Source organism: Dasypus novemcinctus, chromosome 16, assembly GCF_030445035.2.
Source record: "Dasypus novemcinctus isolate mDasNov1 chromosome 16, mDasNov1.1.hap2, whole genome shotgun sequence".
Lineage (NCBI taxonomy): Eukaryota > Metazoa > Chordata > Mammalia > Cingulata > Dasypodidae > Dasypus > Dasypus novemcinctus.
Genome location: NC_080688.1, coordinates 28,723,128 through 28,746,555, shown reverse-complemented (window position 1 = coordinate 28,746,555; position 23,428 = coordinate 28,723,128). Strand labels below are relative to the sequence as shown.

Sequence of the window (23,428 nt, the reverse complement as noted above, 5' to 3'; positions counted from 1 at the left end):
GCAAATGACACACCGCATTGTAGTGTGTTAATGGAGGGGTGTTGTTTGGGAATTCTGCACATGTACGTGATTGTTTTATAAGTTTAAAACTTCTGTCATATAAAAGTATATTTTTTAAATAATAATAGGGTGGGTTGGGGGAAAAACACACCAAATGTGAACTATGATTAGTAGTAAGATTTTGACAGTGTTCTTTCATAGTTTGTAACAAATGTCTCATGACAATGCAAGGTGTTGGTGGAGGGTTGATGTATGGGACCCCTCTATGTTGTTATGTATGTTTGCTTTGTAAGTTCACAACTTTTACTATACACTTAATTGTTGATGTATGTTCATATATAAATGATATAAAAATAATAATAATCAGATTGGTTAGGGGAAAAATACTTTGTTTAGTAGTAATATTTTGACAATGCTCTTTAATCTCATTAGTTAAAAAGGTTTAAAAACAATGCAAGTTATTGGTGGTAGAGTGAGAGGTTATATGTTTGTTTGATGTTATATATGTTTGATGTTATATATGTTTGTTTTGTAAGCTCACAACTATTATACATTTATTGTTTATGTATGTTTATGTATGAGTGATATATTTCAATAAATGAAAAAACATTTAGAAAAAAAAAAGCAGGTGTGCGAAGATTCTAATCTTATAAAAGTCTGGAGCCAAGAGATACTGCCCAAAGTTGATGGAAAAGAAACAGACAATAAATTATACTGGAAGTAGTTTAAATAAGGATAATTCTCATCTTTCCCATTATAGATAGTATATGAAAACTAGTAAAACAAAATATAAATGTATATATACATCATCTAGACTTATGGAGAATAGAGGAGCAGATCAAATAGCCAACAGATAAAAGGATGCTCAAATTCACTAGACTCAGGGAAATGCACATTAAAGCAACAATTAAGATATCCTTTTATACCCATCAAATTGGCAATAAATTAAACAGCTATGACAAGAAATGTAGCAGGGGAAAATGGTACTTTCGTACAAAAGTTGATGGCAATGTGATATTTTTTTAAAGGAATCTGAAAAGAATTATAAAGAATACATCTACCCACCATTCCAGAAATCCCCTCCTGCGAGTCTACCCAAAGAAATAAAGCACCAGCTATGTAAGATATCAAGGACACTTACTCCAGCACTATTTGAGAATTTAAAAAGTGAAAAAGTTAACACACAACAATACGAGAATGGCTGAATAAAATATATTTGCTGATGTTTACTGAAGTATTATTTGAATAAAAATTTGGGGAGAAAAAAATTGATGCCTAATACTATGGAAACTTCAGAATAAACTATGACTATCATTGAACATTACGCAGCCTTTACAAGGAATGAATTGGACTTGTATCTGCTGACTTGGGATGGCTGTTGGGTGAGAAAAGCAAGATGTAGAAAACTGGAAGGTGATTCCACTTTGTAAAACATGTACCCCCAAAAACCTTCATATGGCTGTGCGCATGAATGATCTAGGGAGCAGGGAGGAAGCTATGGAAAGAATGGAATGATACAAATTAAGTCCTCAGTGGATTACCTTTCAGGAGCCAGAAACCACTGACGTGGGTCAAGAGGAAGTGAAGGAGAAGGAAGGAGACAAGCTAAAATGGAGAAGAATATAAAAGGGCATTAAAAATGCACATACACAATCATATTGGCTATGCAAAATTGTACATGTGGGTTTATTTGTATAGTTCATAAAACGTTGGAGATTTTCGTTCTTTTGGCAGAACTAAATAATCTTCTCAGACATGGAACTGGAGAGGCCAGGTCCAGGGCAGGCAAACACCCCCAGTGTTCAGAGACCCCGGGCTCCCTAACAGCCCTGAGCCCAGAGATACAGTAGTTCTGGTCCCCACAGAGCAGTTGGGAAAATAAAATTAAATTAAATTAAGGAAGCAGACTTGGCCCAATGGATAGAGAATCTCTCTACCACATGGGAGGTCCGCAGTTCCAAACCCCGGGGCCTCCTTGACCAGTGTGGAGCTGGCCCATGCACAGTGCTGATGCGCGCGAGGAGTGCTGTGCCATGCCATGCAGGGGTGTCCCCCGCGTAGAGGAGCCCCACGTACAAGGAGTGTGCCCCGTAGGGAGAGCTGCCCAGCATGAAAGAAAGTGCAGCCTGCCCAGGAATGGCGCCATACACACGGAGAGCTGACACAAGATGATGCAACAAAAAGAAACACAGATTCCCGTGTCGCTGACAGCAACAGAAGCGGACACAGAAGAGCACACAGCAAACGGACACAGAGAGCAGACAACTGGGGGGAGGGGAGGATAAATTAAAAAATAAAAATCTTTTTAAAATTAATTAATTAATTAAAGTCAAATTAAATACCAATGAGAGAGACAGAAGAGATGAACTGCCCTGGATTCTCCCACACTTGCACTACTTTCAAGATTCTTTAGTGCACACACAGCACTATAGGAGAGAGGGAAAGATCATTTGTTACAGCATTTTGCAAACATAATCTCATGAAACTAAATGAACACTCCCTTCAATACCCAGAAAAAATGTAGCTCATTCTTTACAAAACTGATGATTCCCAACACCCTGAGATCCACATAGATTACTTTCCCTGTGTGTTCTCTACTTTATAAAATATTACTATGAGACTATTACCTCCAGCATCACCTTCCAAACTGATAAATGATCATTATTCATGAACCAACAGCCTCACTTCTTCTGTCATATGATTTTGTAGGTTAGCTTACCATCTGTCTTATTGCTATCCAGCAAATTCTGCTTTCCACATATTTCACCAAATAGCCTTCTCATTTCTTTTGGCAATGACTACCAAAATAGTTGTCCCACTCTTGCTGACATAGAAGGAGGAGAAAAAATGGAAAATTTATATGGAGTGTGAAGATATATATAAAACAAAAAGGTCAATTCAGCCCAGAGTCAAGAAAAGTTCTCTCTTATTTTAAAAAGTTTATGATTTTAAAAAGTATGTGCCTGACACAAAACCTGTCTGACATGTGTGCCGGAAATTCCAATTTACTGCTCTCACTGTTTAAAATATGCACTGCAATATGGTTGGTTTATTCATATTAATCATGGCACTCAAAAATATGATTAGAAGTAGCAGCATTTGAAAAGCTAAGGTAACTTTCAACTGGGAAGAGTAAAACAATAAACAATGTAAAAAAGAGGACTATCCCTTTTGTTGCACAACAGCTACATACATTACCACATCACATTGGTATTTTATATCCAGTTTTCCTTTTGATTATTTTTATAATTTAATCCCTAGGGGTATTATCTGCAAGAAGCAGAGGAAAAGTACACATTAAAATTCTTTTTTCCCCAGGATCTTACAATAAGTTTTAAGACCGAGACTTGAACCTAAGTACTTCTAGTCCTAAATAAAGTTGGTATATTCACAAGGTAGATTAATCAATGAGTTTTCTAAGATTAAAAACACAATCCAATCCATATGAAGAGACAACAATACAATCTATTTTAATAAATGAAGATGGTTCACATTCTGAAGCTGAAATTTTTGTTAAGCATTTAGTCATGAGAAAGCATCTCCCAAAAGATTCAAACAGAACCTCCTTCCTTTTTAAGATTAAACAATTCTTTCAATATCATTCAAACAATTTGTAAAGTCACTGTGCAGCCGCGTGAGTGACACAAAGTCTTGGAAGACCCACTTGGGGAGACCAGGTTGGCCTGCCACACCTTCCCGGAACACCCTACCCAGATGATGCCTCGGGCTTCCAGCTACCGGGTAGTACAGGTGCCCCAGGGGGCACCACCAAGTCCTCTGCCCACCAGCCCGGGTATGCAGTTGCTCCGTCCCTCTCACTCTGCCCTGAAGAGTCCAGGTTGCTTTCCCTACCACTAAGGCACAGGAGGGTGTGGCTCTCATACTCCTGCTCCATGGAATGATGGTGTGAGCACACGCCCAAGGTTGCACCTCTCAGAATCACTTACTTATTCCTTTGGAGAATAAGCTTATAAGTTCTGCAGGTATAACCGAACATATTGCCCATTTGGGACAATATGGCAGTACATAAAAAGTGTTTATGATGACTGACAGTTTCTCACAGTTACTTAACCATAGCTACCCACATACCAAGTCCTAATGCTCTCTGTTTGGAAAGTCATTTAATCTGCACAAACCCTTACTGTTGCCCCCATTTTACAGCTGAGGAAACTGGACACATTACACTGTTCACCACAGCTAGTAAAAGCACAAGGACTCAGTGCCAGGCAGGTCACTCTTGAACATGTATTCACTCAATCAAATATGTAAATATTGTAAGTGGAAAATGGGTGCTTAGGGATTGTGGAAAACTAACCAAGAAAGGCTGATCAAGCCTGAGCAGAGAAACCAAACAGATGTCATTGAAGCTCTCAGATGGACCGAGACACCAAAGAAAGAATGGGATAAGCAGGGCAGCAAGGGGCAGGACCAACCGTAGGACCAGGGGAAGTCCAGAAACCAGAAGGTGTGTTTCACGTCTCTGACCACCACCAAGACACATCAGATAAATGCAACATTTTATTTCAAAAAACTATTAAGACCTGCAAGCAGGGAGCTGAGGTAGCTCAAGTGACTGAGCACCTCTCTCCCACATGGGCGGTCCCAGGTTTGGTTCCCAGTGCCTCCCAAAGAGAAGATAAGCAGACACAGAGAGCACACAGCAAATGGACACAGAGAGCAGGCAATGAGTGAGAACAGCAGGGGGAATAATTAAGTAAAATAAATCTTTAAAAAAAAAAGACCTGCGAACAGCCAACACTATGGGAAGTACAATAAGCATTGACAATTGCTCCTTTTTGTCAATACCTAAAGTATACTTGGTTGTTTTCAACAGTTGCTTTAAAAAATCCAAAGTACCACAACAATTGGGCATCAAAATCTTTATTTCAAATATCGCTGTCCACAGAGCCCCAAATTGAAAAATCCATATCAAGAACACAATTGCTCACAATGTGTTATCTTAAAAAGAGTGAAATTTGTATTAAAACGTTTACATCTGAGAAGTTCCATAACTCCTTTCCTTCCCCAGGGCCAGTTTTCTAAAGATTGCCATCTGGCCTTTCTCGGAAAGAAAAATCCATTATTCTGATATTAATTAATCCAATATTCCATTAATCCAATATTCCTTCCTATACTTTTGGTGTTAAGGAGATCTTCCTAAAAGGAAGTTTGTGCTTATTTTGCTTTGTTTTTTGTTGTTGTTCAAGGAGAATAAGAAGTTGGCAACTCTCTCTAAGCTCACCTTTAGTTTTATTGATATTTATACCAAAATCTGGGAACCTCCATTTCAGACTATAAGCATTAGCAGTTCAGAGGACAGAGAAGGGAGAGTTGGCTTTTTAATGGAAAGGTCTGAGAAAGAGGAGAGAAAGCGGAATGTTGATGCAAAGGAGAGCGCAGTGGAGGCTCTCGGGTGGGAGGGCCCGTGGTGGGGACCCACACTGCAGGGCTCTGTGCGGGCTCAGGGCCTCTGTCTGCCTCAGACAGGCCGAGAAAGGCCAGGCACTCTCAGCTCAGGAGGCAGTCACATCCTCCCTCACCGGCCTGGAACTGGAAGAAAGGGGAGAAACGAAGGAAGGAGGGAAGGGTGAAGGTGGGAAGGGTGGGGAGGGAAGAGAAAAGAAGAAACCCAGGGCCTAGTAGCAAAGCCCGTCCACTCCCGCGGCCCACCCTGGCTCTGCAGCGCTCAAACGCGGGGGCACCAGCGCCTGGGGACTGACTGGAGCTGCACCTCAGACTGGCTTCTCATTTCCATCTCCTGTTTGTTTTTAAGCTGCTAAATCTCAACAAGGCCACATCAAATCTTTTTATTTTAATTACACGTAGTCAAACTTTTGAAAAGAAAAATGGAAACAGTGCCACCTAACTGTACAAGTGGCTTTGTTCTTGAGGTGGTTTTTTAGTGCGTATTAATTGTCAGCCATAACCATTTATTTCCAATGCATTTTTATCCCAACTGGATATAATTTAGCAATAAAAAAGCTCAGCAGTTGCCACCTTCTCAAAAGCTAACAAAATGTCATTTCACTATACGAACATCTTATCAAATAAATTCTAATTCCTTTAGGTAATGTAGCTAACCACAAATTAACAGAGCAAATTTTATTTAGCTTATTCAAAAAGAGCCTTCATTGGAATTTTCTTTATATGATGCACTAACATATTCAGATTATCAATAATTTTGGTTTCTATTGAAGAAATTCTGCTAAACACAATTTTTATTCAATGTTTTAAATTTTTAATAAAAACAAAAACAAACATCTTAAAAAGCTTCTGGCTATGAGTAAATTGTGACTAATAACTCTGACCTTAAGAAATCACTAAACCTCTCTATGTAGCAATATCAGCACATGTTTAAAAAAAAACAAAAGGAATAACCAAAATTCAAATGGACACATTTGAGAAATGTAAAATACTAGAGGAATAGCAAACAATTTTTAAAAACACACCTAATATAGCACTAAAAATGAAATGTGGGAGGAAATTTACCCAAGTTAGGATATTCTACATCATGACATCGAAAAGATTCTTTATGTAAGGTTTATCAAAAATCAGACAATAAACCTTCTGAAAATCAGAGTGAGGCTGAAAACATTTAATATTCCAATTTTCTTGGCCTCCTCTCCATCTGGTTTAAGTGTAAATCCATGTTAGCGGATAATCCATTCCATGTATTTTGTCCAGGCAGGTGTTTCTACACTTAGCCTACAGTTAGAGAGAAACAAGAGAAGGGACGGAAGGGTGACAGAACAGCCAGCATCAGTGGAGAAGGATGACTGAAAATATGGGGGTGTGACTACTTGGGAAGCTTCCCAATAGCTCTTACGGAGAGTCAGTCATCCAGAAAATGGCTTGATGTTCTCCCCAAAATCAATACCCACCTCCTGAGAACTGCAACCTGCAGACAGGTTAGAAAGGAAGAAGTCACATATGGAGGCACCAGCTTTGGAGCCAGGCAAAACGCGCTCAGCCACACCCCGTGGGTCCTACATTTCCTCTCCTCATTGCTGCCCATTTGCACCCTGAACAAAGACACAATTTTAAGTGATCCGATGTGTCTGCCTGCCCTCACCTCTAGGTTTCACCACTGGAAAAGGACATCATAAGACCACCCATTGGTCCTTTAAACACAGTCATATCCAGGCAAATCAGATACCACCAAGCAAGCTGAACCTAAGGTGAATAGGCCATTACACATCTCAGGGGCAGTGATGTCCCCCAAATCAATAATAAATCCAGAACAGCCAATCGCCTACGTGGGAGTGTGTGTATAACACCAGTATATGGCACTTACTCATTCTTAGCCCTTACCAGCACCATTTACGGGCATCACTATATGTTCACTCTGTACATTATGCCCCATACTCTTAATTTTGACTAGTGGCCAAAGAATAACCATCAAAATATTAGTTTGTGGGACTCTGAGTCCCTGATCCTTCATAGAGTGTATTCAAGCTGTAAGGATGTACTAGAATCCAATACTGTTCCCATTCTCACCCCTAGCCCCAAAAAGTACCCAGGACAACAACTGCTTGGGGCAGGAAGACCACTTCTAGGACATATACAGGTATAAATGGGGGGGATAAATAGCATTTCAAGACTAGGGCATTATAGCCTAACTGTACATGGGTAAACCCCACACACTAAAGTTCATTTTCTCTATCAATTCCTATTTTAAATAAAAAATGGGGTCATGTGCTGCAAAGGCTTTCACTTTTCAAAGGCAGCTTTAATGTGTAGAGAGCATTTCCATATTTGTCAAGTTGACACCTCCATCATCACCAAGACCAGGCTAAGTTTGGCACAAAGGCAGTTAGAAAACTATAAAAAGCTGTGAGCATGCGAAAGACGTGGCAGAAGATGGCAGCAAGGGAACTCCCGAACTAGAAAGGGAGGATGCAGAGCTATGGGGGAGGGGGAAGGAACAGAGGGGACACACCTACAACCTCACCCCAACCTTGGCGAACCTCAGCAATGAAGAGCTGCTCTGGAGTCATGAAAGCAGAGACCACTGCCTACCTAGTATCAAACTTCTACAAGCCTAAGGCTGCAAGCGACAGCAAAGTTAAGTCTGTAGAGCATGAACTTCCGTTATTTATTTTCTCATAAAAACAGGTACCTGCATCACCAATAGTAATGTAGGAAAATTCCAGAACTCAAATTAACTTAATTTCTTCAAAGTAATTAATTTTGGGGAGCAAATATAGCTTAAGTGGTTGAGTGCCTGCTTCCTATGTACAAGATCACGGGTTTAATCCCCAGTACCTCCTAAAAAAATAAATAAATGAAAAAACCAACTCCTACTGAAGCACGGATATGGCTCTTGTTTGAGGTCCTGGGTTCAATTCTCCATACCTCCACAATAAAAAAAAAAACATCTAACTTAGGTAGCTAGCATTTATTCTAATGATGTCACATTACCCAAAATAATTTTTAAATTTCAAGCATGATCCCTTTTACCACCTGTCAGGGATAAGGTAGAAATGACTTTCGTATTGACTAGAAATTTAGAATAGAAAACTTACTATCAAATTCTTTCTGCCCTCCTAAGAATAATATGAGCATCTATTATGTGATAAAATTATACACTTATCTTAAATAAGTTTAGCTCCTTACTAAATATTTTATTACATCTGTTCAAGTGGTCACTCAACTCAAACACCTCTCTCTATTGTGTAGAAATCTATCTCTACAAGACAGTCCACTCCAACTTCAGAAAACCCACATTAGGTTAAAACAAAAATCTTTACCCTGGTAGCTTATTCAGCCTATGGCACCATACAGAACAAGATTTGACTTTAAAGTGCGTAAGTCAGAAATGTAACTGTAAATTAAAATGCTGCTTGGTAGATCAAGTAATGCTAAATAATTCATTGAGGAAACAAATATCCACCCCTAATATTTTAAATGCAAGGTAGAAGTTTCGAAAATTGATAACTTTGGGATTATCAAAATTCCTACGAAATAAAAGGGCATTTTAATATAAAATAATATTCTTAAGGGAAAAAATAATTGCTTTTTCTACATTGTGGGTGAAAAGTACCTGCCCTTCAGCAACCCATCTTTAATTCACATCATGATGAGAGATCATTAGAATTTATTTAAATTTATTTATCCAAAGCAGGGATTCTCAAGAGGAGCAGGAATAGAAAAGAAAGGGAAAGATTATGGCCCCAAGCGGAATTTCTGAAAAAGGGTATGGGGTTTCTTGAGTGACATAACAGACAGGGCCAGAGATGCTAGAATTCTGACTTGTAGGACAGTTGTTCACGACAGAACACCACATCACCCTGTTTCCTACATGGCTGCAGTGCCTGCACTGACATCCATGGATGTGGAAAATCTATGATGATTCCCTAAGCCTTGACATAATTCCATTTTACATAATTACACTCTATAAAATAAGAATGTTGCTTTTTTACATGGTTTTACTATTTCCTGTAGCTCTGTGTAAATTGAGAAAAGGTTTTACATTGTTTTCTTCAGAACTTGTATGGCTCATCATTTCAGCAAAGCACATTGTTGAGCTCGATGCTACTCAAAGACCCTCCTGTGCTGATACAGTCTGCCAGGTTCAGCACCTTCAGGGGTAACTTTCACAATGAATCTACATGCAGGCACAAGCATCTAACTACCTTTATTTTATTTTGTAGGTAATTGTGCCTAAACATTTTAAATCACATTATCATTGTTTTATAAATTTCCTTCCATTACCCTCTTTTTATTTCTCCAATTTATTACATATGTGCAGGATATCGACTATGTTGATCTTATAATTATATTATTAATTTCACTTCAGGATACTGGAGAGGGGTGGTTCACAAATACACAAATACAAATATACGTCAAAGAGATTTGGCAGCTCTGATCCATGAACATTCGCAAACATTCTTCTACCCTGGGTCTTTCTTCACTCCCAGTGTGGCTCCCTGGTCCTGGCTTTGAAGCAAAGTAGCCCTTCTTCACAGACCTGGGCGATTGTATGCCTGGCCCCATCTGTCTAGTGGCAACCTGCGGGAATGAGCAAAAATACTCAGAGCAGCCTCATCACCCCACCATTTTCCCTGCTTGTAGAAGGCAGCTCAAAGAGCTCTCCTAAAAATTGCTGTGAGAGAACAGTCAAGTGGCAGCCTGGGACAAGGGATTGCTGGCAGAAGGACATACAGTGCAATGCCAAGAACCATGAGGACACTGTTTCCTAGGGAAGAAGGGACATTCATACCCATGTAAAAGGGGGTTCCTAGGTGCACACACCAGCCCAAGCAAGATGCAAGCACAGACTAGGGAGGCTCCTACACTTTGGCCTATAGCTGGTTCCTAAACCAATTTTGGATAAGCCCTGAAGAAGAGCACTTGCATAGATCAATCTGAAAAGATTGGGAAAGGTGATTTTTTCCTTTTGTTATTGTTGTTATTGTTGTTAGCTCTGGGCATTCAAGGAAAGCTGTCGAAACACTAGCTGGATACAAGCTTAAGGAACAGATACTTCAGAATCTAAGTTCCAGCAATAACACATTAAAATATCAAAATTCCAGCTTTCAACAAAAGATTATAAAACATACAAAGAAACAGGAAACAATGGCCCAAGCAAAGAAGATCAAATATAAGAAACCATCAATGAGGAGGATCAGACCTAGGACATTCTAAACAAAGACTTTTTTTAAAAATTGTCCTAAATATGCTGAAAGAACTAGGGGAAAACATGACAAAGAACTAAAGGAAATCATAAAAACAATAGATGAACACAGAGAATATCAATAGAAAGATGAAAATGCTGAAAAGGAACCAAACAGAACTGAATACCATGGTAATAGAACTTTAAAATTTCCTAGAGGAGTGAGACAGCAGATTGGAGCGAGCAGAAGAAAGAATCAGTGGACTTGAAAATAAGACAATTGAAATCATCCAGGCTGGGGAGCAGAAAGAGAAAGAAGGAAGAAAAATGAACAGAGCCAGATAAACCTGTGGGATATTACCAATATACACATTGTTGGAATACCAGAAGGAGAAGAAAGAAAGGGGCAAAAAGGATAGTCAAAGACATAATGGCAGAAAACTTCCCAAATTTAACAAAAAACATGAACAGAATATCCAAAAAGCTCAACAAACACCAAATGCATAAACCCAAATAGATCTACATCATGGCATAATATAATCAAATTTCAAGCAAAGGTGAAAAAAGAATTCTGAAAGCGGCAAGAAGACAGTGAGAAGACATATTTAAAATGCTGACATCAAAAAATTGCCAACCAAGAATTCTATAACTGGCAAAATTTACCAAAATGAGGACAGGATTAAGACATTCCCAGATAAACAAAAGTTGAGGGATATTGTTACCAGTAGACCAGCCCTACGAGAGATGATAAAAAGAGTTCTTCAGGTCAAAAGAAAAAGACAAAATTCAATAAATAGAAGCCACATGAAGAAATAAAAACTTCTGGTAAAGGTAATGACATGTGTAAATAAAATACCAGTACTTCTGTAATTTTAACTTGTTACTCCACTTTCTACTTCTTATATGATCTAAAAGGCAAATGGCTAAAATATAATGATAACCAGGGGTTTGAGATTCATAATTATAAACATGAAACATGTGTCAAGAACACCATAAAGTGGGGAATGGAGGGGTACAAGAGCATGATTTGTGTATACTATTAAAGTTAAGTTGGAACCAAAGCAATTGAGATTGTTATAGATTTAGGATATTAACTTTTAGTCCCATGATAACCACAAAGAAAATATTAGAGAACATGCAAACTCATAGAAACTGAAATTAGAATACAGGGTTCGAAGGTTGGTGGGACAGAGTGAATAGGAAGTTAATGCATATTGAATTTAGGGTTTCTGTTTGGAGAGATGAAAAAGTGTTAGTGACAGAGGGTGGTGAGGATACCACAACACTGTGAAGTGATTAATCTCATTGAATGGTCTGCTTGGAAGAACTTAAGATGGGAAAGTTTATGATATATATATGTTCCCACAATTTAAAAAAATAAAAGAGCAATTTAAGAGATGATGTCAATTAAATGCAATACATGATCCTAGAAGGAATCCAACATGAAAACAGAAAAGAATCAAAAGCATATTACCAATGTTAAATTTCTTGAAATTTTGATGTCCACACTTAAGGTGGTTACATAAGTAACTATCTTTATTCCTAGGAAATATGACAGTATTAAGTGTTCAAAGAGCATGATGTATACCACATACACTGAAATGTTCAGAAAATTTACTGATGAATAGATTGGCAGGTGGATGGATAGATTGATTGATGGATTGATAGACAGATGGCTAGGTATATAGAATGATACAGAAAATGTGACAGAATGTGAATATCGAAGGGGAATAAGGGTATGTTGGAGTTCTCTGTATGGGGTCTATATTATTTTTGTAATTGTCCAGTAAGTTTGTAAGTATTTCAAATTAATAAGCTTAAAATATAATAATAATGTTATAAGCAAATTCTTTGTATTTTGGGTTTTGACTAACATTTTTTTTAAAGATTTATTTTTTATTTACTTCTCTCCCGTTCCCCTCCCCTAGTTGTCTGCTCTCTGTGTCCCTTCACTGTGTGTTCTTCTGTGACTGCTTCTATACTTATCAGAGGCACTGGGAATCTGTGTTTCTTTTCATTGCATCATCTTGCTGTGTCAGCTCTCCGTGTGTGCGGCGCCATTCCTGGGCAGGCTGCACTTTCTTTCACGCTGGGCGGCTCTCCTTACGGGGTGCACTCCTTGCGCATGGGGCTCCCCTACGCGGGGGAAACCCTGTGTGGCACAGCACTCCTTGCACGTATCAGCACTGTGCATGGGCCAGCTCCACACAGGTCAAGGTGGCCCGGGGTTTGAACTGCGGACCTCCCATGTGGTAGGCAGATGCCCTATCCATTGGGCCAAATCCGCTTCCCCTAACATTTTTAATTACTTATGCTGGGGGAAGTTAGAAAACATTTTTAAAGGTCATATAGCACTCAATAAGACCATTCAAAGAAGAGGACAGATTTTTCAATTTCTAAAAAGTGAAGTGTATCTTTCCTCTTCTGTGCCATCCGCCAACAGTGGTCACATAAACGATACAGAGACAATGCAACCCCTGGAGACATCACTCATCCCTACGAGGGGTTGATTAAAAACCTGGAATTTGCCATAATCTCTAGAGGGAGCCTTATGATGTAGCCACAAAGAACAGAACTGGCAAGAAGGTAAGTCCAAGCCCTGCCATTGACCTTTCTGATGACCTTGGACAGTCAGCTTCTAAAATGCCATTTACGGAAGAGATAAAAATCCTTGTCAGTTATGGACTTGACAAAAATATCCTCGCTCCAGTAACTTCGAAAGCACATTCTCTTCCTGGTCAGCACAGACACTGATATTTTTCATGCCTCTTTTGTGGTGTCTGCAGGTCAACTCACAAGCATGCACCATGCCCTTCCCGACTTTATTATGAAGGGCAAGGTTATTTCTTGGCCTGCACACAACAGAGACTTAAAAATACTGTTGAATGAATATATACATAAATAAGCAAGTGACTCTTTTGCAGTATTATATGCAGAAGTCTCAAATGTGAATTTGCATCCCTAGCTATAAGCTTCCTGAAGGCAGGACCAGTGTCCACAGCCTAGTATAATCCTTGGGCAACATAGGCACTAAATAAACATCTAGGGAATGAATGAATGAATGAAAGAATGAATTACTTAACAAGTATTTATACTCCTAGTTTCATAATTACCAACTGCAAGCACACAAGGAATTATTATTCTAAAATACTATTCACCAAGCTACTGAACACAACTTTACTGCACAACTTGGTTATAAAAACAAAGGTTGACATGACGCCATAGGAAAAATAACCTGGACTAGCACTCAGGAAAGTCTAGTCATAGTTCCAACTCTGCCTTATTTAGACATATAAACATGGGAAAACCAGTTCCTTTACTGGGCTTTCATTTTGGTATCTCTGCTGTAAGATTTGGATTAGGAGTATAGGTGACAAGATTTATTTTTCCCTACTATTAGGAGAAATTTATATAAATTTATATAAATGAGGGGGTAAAGAGCATAAAGCTGTAAGAAGGTAGAGCTGAGAGCCAAATAATTTTATTTGACTTACTTTTCTTGTCAAAGTGATAAAATTTCAATTACTTTACACCCTGTTTTAGCTTTCAACGTGCTATTAATAATTTAAGTCTTTGACACAGTTTGAGTAACAGCAGAGGCAGTTGTATTTTGCTAGTCATTGCTAGATAGAGCAAACAGGGTCCATTTATTATTATAAAAGGTATTGTTTTCCCAAGAGAAAATGAGTTTTGAACTGATAAGAAGTTCCCTCAAGCTGGATAATTTGTTTCTTAATTCATATTCTGACACAATGACTTTTAACCTTGGAGATATTGCTCAATACAACTGGACTTCTGTTTTGTCATCTGCAAAATGACAGGTTGAATTGTATCAGTGGTTCTTAACCAGGAGCAATTTTGCCTCTCCCACCGCCCCACCCCAGGACCTCTGGCAAAGACTGGAGAAATTTTTGTCATAGCTAGAGGGAGGATGAGGGGAGCTGCCGGCATCTAGTGGCTCGAGGCCAAGGATGCTTCTAAATACCCAACAATGCAGGACAGCCCCCACAACCAAGAATTTTACGGAACAAAATGTCAATAGAGCAAAGGCTGAGAAACACTGAATTCAATTATTTCTAAGCGCCCTTAAATGTGAAAAACTACTGAGTCAAAATGTGTAACGAAAAAGCTTACAAAAATTGCTAAATACAGGAAGACAGAATCTTCTTCATCAACTATAGTCTACCTATAATAAAAGTTATAGGTACACTGAGGACAAAGTGCTGGAGACTTCAAAGACAACTTATTTGGGCATAAATTCCATTTAAACCCATGGTGATTAATGCATAACTGCACCTTTCACAGCTGCCTTTCTTTCCTCACCATTTACTCCGCAGCAATGGGCACTGTTTTAGACACAGATGCAAGACAGTTCTGGAAAGACTGACAATGATATTCTCTTTGTTCTCACATTAGAAGAAGAGAATGGACCTAAAGATTATTAAATGAACAGCTGCAATAAAAATGCATGAGTACAGCCATCACACAAATACACAAAGGTGCAGGCACTCTGCAACGGGGATGCTTTCTCACTGCATTCAGGGCGGTCCTTGCAATTAGAATACAGGACCCAGCCATCTGGCTTACCTATTATCCTCCCAAAACAAATGAAAAGGGCTCATGTTCCAAAACAGAACCTTCTCAACGTGGAAATCACCTATAAGTGTAGAATTTTTCCAACTTCACAAAAGGATGATCTCTTTATGCTGGCCAAGACTACTTCAAATTCTTGCTCGGTTAACCTTAATGGTTTCCTATTTTAAGCTTGATTGTTTGTGTTAACCTGCCCGAAAAATACTCAAATATCTTCTAGGAATAAAATCACAGTAAACTCAGTTTTGGAAGAGAAGGGGGAGGACAGACAACTTTGTTCCAACCATTCTCAGAAACTGTGTGCGTAAAACAGATTTGGAAGCACTCAGCTAGCATCTCCAATCATTCACCTTTATAATATCTAGAAACAGGATGAAAGGGTATAATGATAGGGAATTAAAGGATATTCTTTGCCATAAAGCAAAAGGAAAAGAGCCTTTATATTTTCCTTGTTATGTGACCATAATAATAATAAAATGACCTACTGAAAGGTCAGTACTTATATTCTCAATCAAAACCAGTCTTAGGTGGTTACTCACAGAATTGCAAAATGTGAGGAATTCTGTGGAATTTCTTTATTGTTTAAATCTGTCACTGTCTAAAAATCATTCAACCTTTATTTACTGAGTGTCTAACACATGTTGGGCAATTACAAGGCTTTGTAAATAGGTAGTGAACAAGCCCTCACTTAACCCCAAAGTTTCCAAGGGAATAGAGAAAAATAAAGATCTACAAATTAGAGTGAAACCTGGGACCAGAAAACACAGTCTATGAGAACACATGGGGGAGGGGGCGTGATTCAGTTTTAGGGAGTCTTGAAGGCTTCCTGGAGCAAGTGATAGTTAAGCTGACATCTAAAAACATGGCAAAGAGATGGAGAGCAAGGGGAGGAGGAAAATTCCCACAACAAAAGAAAGGTGCCCACTAGCAAGTGAGAAGACATTGCCCTCCGCCTCCCAGTTACACAAAATGTGAGGGGCCCATACAAAGAGCAAACTGTTACATAACTGCTGAAAAGATATACTTTAACAATGGAAATATATTTTAAAATTCCACAGAACCATGAAGGAAAGCCTTAAAAAAGTCTAGGCTCTAGCCAAATTTTATTACTTCCTTTCCCTCCCAATGCATGCATCTTACCTGGAGGACTTACAGGGTCCAAGAGTTTGGCCCAGTTTCCCCCTCCCACCCCTAGATTGAATAAAATCCTATTTATATGGGCAAGATCCATGAGATTAGAAGCCAGTCTGTCTGCCCATCGTTTATATCACAATAAACAAAAAAGGCATTTGTGGTAAATAAGAAAAACAACGTAATTCAAAGGAGAGTACGGTTAGCTAATTGCAGAACCAAACCCCCACAGGTCAGAGGTTGGAAAACGGCAGCCCACAAACTGTACCTGGCCAGGATGTTTTATTTACCTTAGCAATATCCTAAAAAAATTTGAGCCAGCATTCTTTAAATAGGGACATTTCGCATTTAAAAAAAATAATAATTCAGATTTCCAACTTGAGTTTTTTTAAAATAATAGCTATTCCCTTTAGACCACATAAGACTCCCAGTTTACCACAGTCACCACCACACCCTACTGCCTGCGGAATACCTGTGGGACTTTCTCACTCTCACTGTTGACCCCACTAGACCACACAGCCCATGAAGGAGGAAATATGCCTGTTTATTACTCACCCCTAAGCATACAACACACAACTGAAAGTGGATGCCCAAAAAAACACCTCATCCTTGTTAAAAAATAAACAAACCAGGGAGTAGAGCAATAATGATTAATCCTAACAAGCTATTATCATAATTTTAACAGCTATCATAAATAGCTTACATACCACAATCCTGTGCATAAAAGTGCTGTACCGCCTGTCTGCCTTCTAGTTAAATATGTTTTCACACACTAGATATGGTGACAGAGATGCACATCCAGCTGCTCTGTCTCCCATGTCCCCCATTTGATACTTTACCAAACAATCAATTATTGTGGCAGTGACCACGCCTTTATCGTTTTGGATCCATCTTCATGAGGGATGCATCGACATTCTCCAAAATGTCTAGGCTCCCTCCTTAAGAGAATGCTTCACACAGTTAGCCCAGATCAACCAAATGAAGAAAGGCTCAGCAGGTGATGCTGAGCAGGGCCCTGCTGCAGTGACCTCCCGCCCAAGAGGCACCCGCAGGCCAGGTGACAAGTGCGGCGTGGGCTCAAAACAAAGGTTTCGTTTTCCACTGCAGATGTAGAAAAATGTTTGTATTTGCAAAATTAAATAGGGATACATTCTTCTAAGGCACTGTTCTTAAAAAAAAAAAAAAGAGTAACGCAATGTTTAAGCAAAAGATGATTTCTTTATGTGTGTGAATGGAAGGGTCTCATTTCCCCCAGTAGCTTTGCTTTATTGTTTTACTTTATTTTGCTTAAATAAAAGATAGTATCGACATTTATACTGCTTGCTGTAAGCCCCTTTTGAACAGTTAATTGGCTTTTAATGGTTTTCTTCACTTGGAGTAATGTTCCTACAATAAACTATCCTCAAAGTAGTTTTACCAAGGCTACCAGCAGGAAATGCTTTGTACACAGTCCTATTCCTGGGACAGACAGGACTCACACCTCTTTCCAGCCAAGTTCAACGACATCTTCTCGGTTGGTATTTCTCCTATGCTGACTTCCATGTTACACTTGCCTGCTTTCCCACTGGCCCCGTCGCTGGGTGTGGCCCACAGCCCTGTATCTGTTCTTTGTCTCCTTGTGCAGCCACTCACCCGCCAAGTACTTTTGATCATCACCCTACCACAGCTAGTTTTCTCCCAAAGTTCTGCATCAGAGTTCCTCTCCTTAAACTCCCCACTTCAGTGTCCCTTTCAATTCGCTGTTTGCAAAGCTGGATCTTCCTGCTGTTCCCCGCTCCAACCCAACAACTCTGATGCCCCTGCCAATCTCCCCATTACAACAGTAGCAGTGTTTTTTCTTAAGTAAAAGAATCAGTTGAAAGAATGAGCACTTCTTTAGTGGTGATTTTTTTTCCCATTTCTCCTTGAGCTCCAGAGAAGGGGAGCCTTGCCCAACCGGCTAGGGGTCTGTGGAGGTGGGTACATTTAGGAAGCTGGGGGTCTTTCTGCTTCCTTGGTCAGGGTGGGTGGCCCAAACCCTCCTACACAGCCTCTCCCACAATGTCTCAGGCCTGCCTTTTCTTCTCAATGAGAACCCCAAGTCTCTCCATCTGCCCACTCTCCTACATAACCTGCCTGCTCTGAAAAAGGATTTTTGTTGGGTTTGCACTTAACACACACACATGTCAAGTTCCATGCCAGGCATGGAGGGTGGGGGGGGGGGGTGAGCTTTTCAGTTCTAAGCTAAAAAGCTTTGAATGTAGAGAAAAACATTCCAAATAAAAAAGAGAGCTAATGATCTGTTCCTGCCCTTAACATATGGTATAAGATGGAACTAAGTTGTAAACACACATACACACGCATCATAAAACTTTTTATACCTGAGCTGATAGACCAACCAGGAAAGGAGGAAGTCAAAGGAAGGAACTTGTGAGAAGAGAGGTTGTGAGAATCGGCAAAGCCCTCGGGGAAGGAATTATGTTGAGTCATGAAGAATGAAGAGAAGCTTTCCAGTCTGGGAGTGGCAGAGGCTGCTAGGGATAATAATGTTCTCCCTCCCTCCCTCCAAACAAATCCCAATTATTTGTTTTAGGGAATGATACCCCTTTCTCCCTCCTAAGCCTCTGAACTCTTCTTCCCTCTCCCTACCAATTTATAAAACATCCATTCCTCTAGCCTCCACGGACCCAGCTCTCTGCCCCTTTCCCCATCAAGCCAGCCCGTGAAGATCCCTTCTTGCCAAACACTTTGACCACTGTCTCACACCGCTGGCACGTTATGGTGGATTGTTTTAGTCTCAAATCCACTTTAGTTCTTTGCCATATTGTTTTGGTAACAAGTGGTTTGGTTTGCATGTCTTATCTCCCAAGCACACTACCAGTTCAAGCTTTACACCTACACAGCAGATTGATGGTTACAGGAATGATAAGTAACTTAAAAAAAAAAACATGAAGGTGAATTAGAAGTGCAATTTAAGATACAAATCACAGAGTACTGCAATGAAGTCCACAGATGGCACAGCTCACTCAGTTTCTTCTAATGAACTTACAAAGAACTTAGAAATAAACTTTTTCCTCCCTACAGAGAGTTAAGGCATTTCTTTAATTTAACTCTGGCTTTCACCAGGCAACTGTCCCACTTAGAAAAGGGACTGAAAGTGCAACGTGGAGGCAGACCAAGCTAAATAGGTTTTAGATCCCCACACCGCCTAGCAAAGCTCTACCAAGTGACGGCACAGTCAAGTGCTACCTGAAATACAAACTCATAAACGTGCCTCGCAATCTGGGAGCGTCATTAATAGCTTATCTGCCTTCATACAGGAACAAGTGACTACAGCAGACCCAATCCATTTGCATGCTCCAAAAACCTCTTCTTTCAACTCTTTCTCTGGCTTCTAGAGTACCATGAGGAGGGACTGAAGTGGCATGTTTAACATCCTGAAAAGTTAAACTCCTTACAGTCTTCCTTTTAAGTTATCAATCTTCAGGAACTAACGCCACCCCCTACCACCACCACCCACTTGGTCTTGAGCCTTTTTGGAGTTAACCAGTACAATTATTTAAGCCAAGGACCCAACTGGGGCCTGCCAATGAGCATCTTCTAGAAAAGCGCCGTTATCCAGGGACATCGCCGCTGGCAAGCTAAAGGAGACCAGAGAACCCTGGGTGAGACCCGCGGGGAAGAGAGGGGGGAGTGTGTGCAGTGAATGGGGGGGAGGGAGGGGCAGTGGGAGAGGGGGACAGGGTGGAGAACCGGCCGCCTAGTGTACTAGCTCACACATCGGTTTAAATGCAAAGGGGCAGCTGAATGAATGAATGAATGAATGAATGAATGAATGAATGAATGAATGAATGAATGCAAGGGGAGCAGGCCTTCCTTGCTTCGCGGGCACTTGACACATCAAGAAAGCCCTAGGTGGATAAAGGCATACATAAAGCGCATTCTGTGGCCCTCACCAGACCCTAACGACCAAGGACCATCACAGATGGGGGCCAAATCCCACCCGACGTCGGGTCACCTCGTCCCAGCGCACACACCTCCCACACAGGTGCCTGGGGTGGCCCAGGTGAGCCTTGCTCCCCAGTCCCAGCCCCATCCACGCCCCCGGAGGCCAGGAGAGACGGCGAGGGGTCCCTCACCGCGCGCGCCCCGATCGCGGTTCCGGATGGGGCGGGGGAGAGGCAGCTAGGTAGGAGCCGTCGGGGGTCCCCGAGGCCCGGGCCCTCGCGCTCCTCAGGGCGCCAGGAGCGCTTGGAGGGGAGGAGGGAAGGCAGGGGGGCGGGACAGAACGTCTGTGGGGGGTCCCGCCGGGCCGAGACTGCGGCCCGCAGCGTCGTCGGGGGACGTGGGGAAGTGAGACATCGGCCCCAAGGGACCCAAGAGCCACCGCCCGGCCCGGGCGCTCGGAGGCCGGAGGCCGGCTGAGGATGGCCCGGGTCACACACACGCGCCCGCGCCCAGACCCCATCCCCGGTTCCCCCTAAGACTCCGGCTTCCCCTGTGACCGCGTCCCCTCCCAGTCGTCGAGCCCCCCGGGCCCCAAGCCCTCCCCGGCCGCGGGCGGGCGCTGTTTCCCCCGCCGGCCCGGCACCCCGGCACCCCGGGGCAGAGGGGCCGCGCCGTCCCAAGTGTGGCGGCAAGTGGCAGCGCCGGGCGGCGAAAGGGAAAGAGAAAGAGGCGGGAGGGAGGGAGGGGAGGCGAGTCGGCACCGCCGCCGCCCGGCCGGCTCCTCCTGCCCGCGGGACCCGCGCGCCCCCCGCCCCGGCCCGCGCCGGGCGTCGCGGGGGAGCCCACGCGGCTGCGCCCGCTGCCCCGCGGCCGGCGTCCTCCTTACCCGAGCCCCGCGCCGCCCGCAGCGCCCGGCTTGGCCACAGGCCGGCGGGGCGACCCGACCGCGGAGGGAACGCTGCGAGTCGGGGCTGCGGCACCCACCGCGCGCAGGAGTCGGGGAGAGCCCAGCCGGGGGAGGGCCGGGGGACGAGGGCGAGGAGGGGGCGGGAGGGGCGCCGAGCCACCCCCGCCGGCGCGCATGCTCCGCGCTCCAGCCGCCCCCACCCCCCACCCCGGCCGCACCTGACACGCGCCTGGGCCCCACTCCCCGGGGACCTAATTGACGCCGAGTCCGCCGAGTTTGGGGGTTTCAAGTTGCAGTTGACTGCGTCCTTGTTTTTAAATGGCCCCTTGTCCTTATTTGTCCCCCGGAAAGGATTCCCCCGTATTTGGCTGCTTGCTGCTTGACCACCCCCAACGGCGTCCCAGGGCGCTCACCCCTCCTTCAGCCCGGCTCTTGGGGTTCACCTTCCAAACGCCTTCTCTCCTCTCTCGATGCCTGCCTTTCCTGCTGCTCGTCCGATTTTGCAACCTCCTCTCTGGTGCCCTTTTCCCGCTCTTGACTTCGCTGCACACGCGTACCCGGATACCGTTTCAAAATGAAAGAATACTCTTTTCAAGTGGCGAGGACAAATGTTTACTGACCCTGTTTAGCTGCTTGGGTAGCGCAGGAAACAGCAGGGACCGCGTTCCTGCCCTCGTGGTACTTAAGGTCTTGTGGCTAACCTTTTCCCAAACCAGTGTCCACGGTTTGGGGGCGAATTTATTAAATCACTTCATTTGGTTTATACTTAAAAGTAGCTGGTTAATTGAAGACTGTTTTGTGACTTTTCAAGGTAATTTTTCTTTCGTAAGAATGTCTTCTACACAGACTCATGCAAATAATAGCTGCTGAGTACAAATGAAATATTAGCCTGTTACTTTCAGCAATAAATTAAATAATTCAACATGATTAGCAGTAATAATATTCAAAGTGATCTTTTTAGTTTGCTGTTGATTACTGTAAACCAAGAACTAACAAGTTTTTTCTTTTATAGTCTACCCTGCTCCTATGGTAGAAACATAATTTAGTGTTACTGAAGAGAGAAATAGAGAAGTATTTAGTACATCAGTTTTTAAATTAGGAAACATAATCGTAGAAATTTATAAGCTCAAACACACACAAACTGTGTTCTGTACTAAAAATCAGTTAAGAAAAAGGTTTGGGACAAAAAGAACAAGAAATGAAGGGAAGCAGAAGGCAGCAGCAGAGAGAGAAAAACTTAAAATTGGTGTATTTTTCCCTCATTTAAACATGTTTGTGCTGAGAGCTCATAGAATCGTGATGCCTGCCTGTAAACACAAGCACGCCTGAGGGTACCCTCTTTGGATACTTGTTCATCTGACCAGATGAAATTAGAGAATTTAGCAGATAGGTGAGCTGATGTAGCTCAGTGGTTGAGTGCCTGTTTCCCATATACCCACCCAGCCACCTGGGTTCAATCCCTGGTACCTCCTTTAACAAAAAAAAAAAAAAAAAAAACTCAGTAGATAACTCCATCCCTGCTACTCCCAGGAACAGAGATAGCATTTTTGGTGAAGGTCAAGGGCTTCTGTTATTGCAGTGTAATCCAGGCGATTCCCGGCAGTGTGTTCTTTATCATTAAAGATCCTAAGTATTAGTGATATAAACATTAAAATGCTCCCAGCACAGAAAGGACATTGGTTCCACCTGCCCCTCAGAAAAATCAATGTTAATATTATACAAAATGAAAAACATTGGATTGAAATCTGAAATGTAGTGAATTTACATCACCTTCTCTTCTCTGTTCCTTTTTTCTTAAAAAAAAATGTTATTAAAACATGTTTATTGAATATATTGGTTTAACTTTATGAAAGGAGAAACTCCCTGTTTTCTTTTAAATAAGAAAAAGGATGCTTCAATAGAGCAGGTAACACAGGCAGTGAAGCAGGTAACACAGGCAGGGTTACTTAAAATGTAAATGCATGGGTGCATAGTGCTGATAACAACATATGATTATATTCAAAGAAGCTGACATCTGTTTTAAACTACTGTTATTCAAATTATATGGAAGTATAAGCAGGAATGCACTAGTACACTTACAGAATTTTTAAAAAGCTGTTGTAGTAAATCCCTTTTATTTGAACAGCTGCAGATGAAAATGAAATAGCCATATTGTTGGTTATTGTAACTTTATCAATGGTCCATCATTCACAAAGGGATTTAGAACACTGATGATGACAAGCTATTTTATTTTTGTACTTCAATGCAATCTGACC

General features: G+C 41.7%; 1 protein-coding gene across 1 annotated transcript in view; it reads right to left on the bottom strand.

The window, feature by feature from the left end:
* L3MBTL4 (L3MBTL histone methyl-lysine binding protein 4) overlaps positions 1-21,347 on the bottom strand; it is a 492,971-nt gene extending 471,624 nt beyond the window's left edge. The window contains exon 1 of the mRNA XM_004466967.3: positions 21,153-21,347. The gene's annotated coding sequence lies outside the window, so the exon portion shown is untranslated. The remainder of the gene's footprint in view (positions 1-21,152) is intronic.
* Between the last annotated feature and the right edge of the window lie 2,081 nt (positions 21,348-23,428).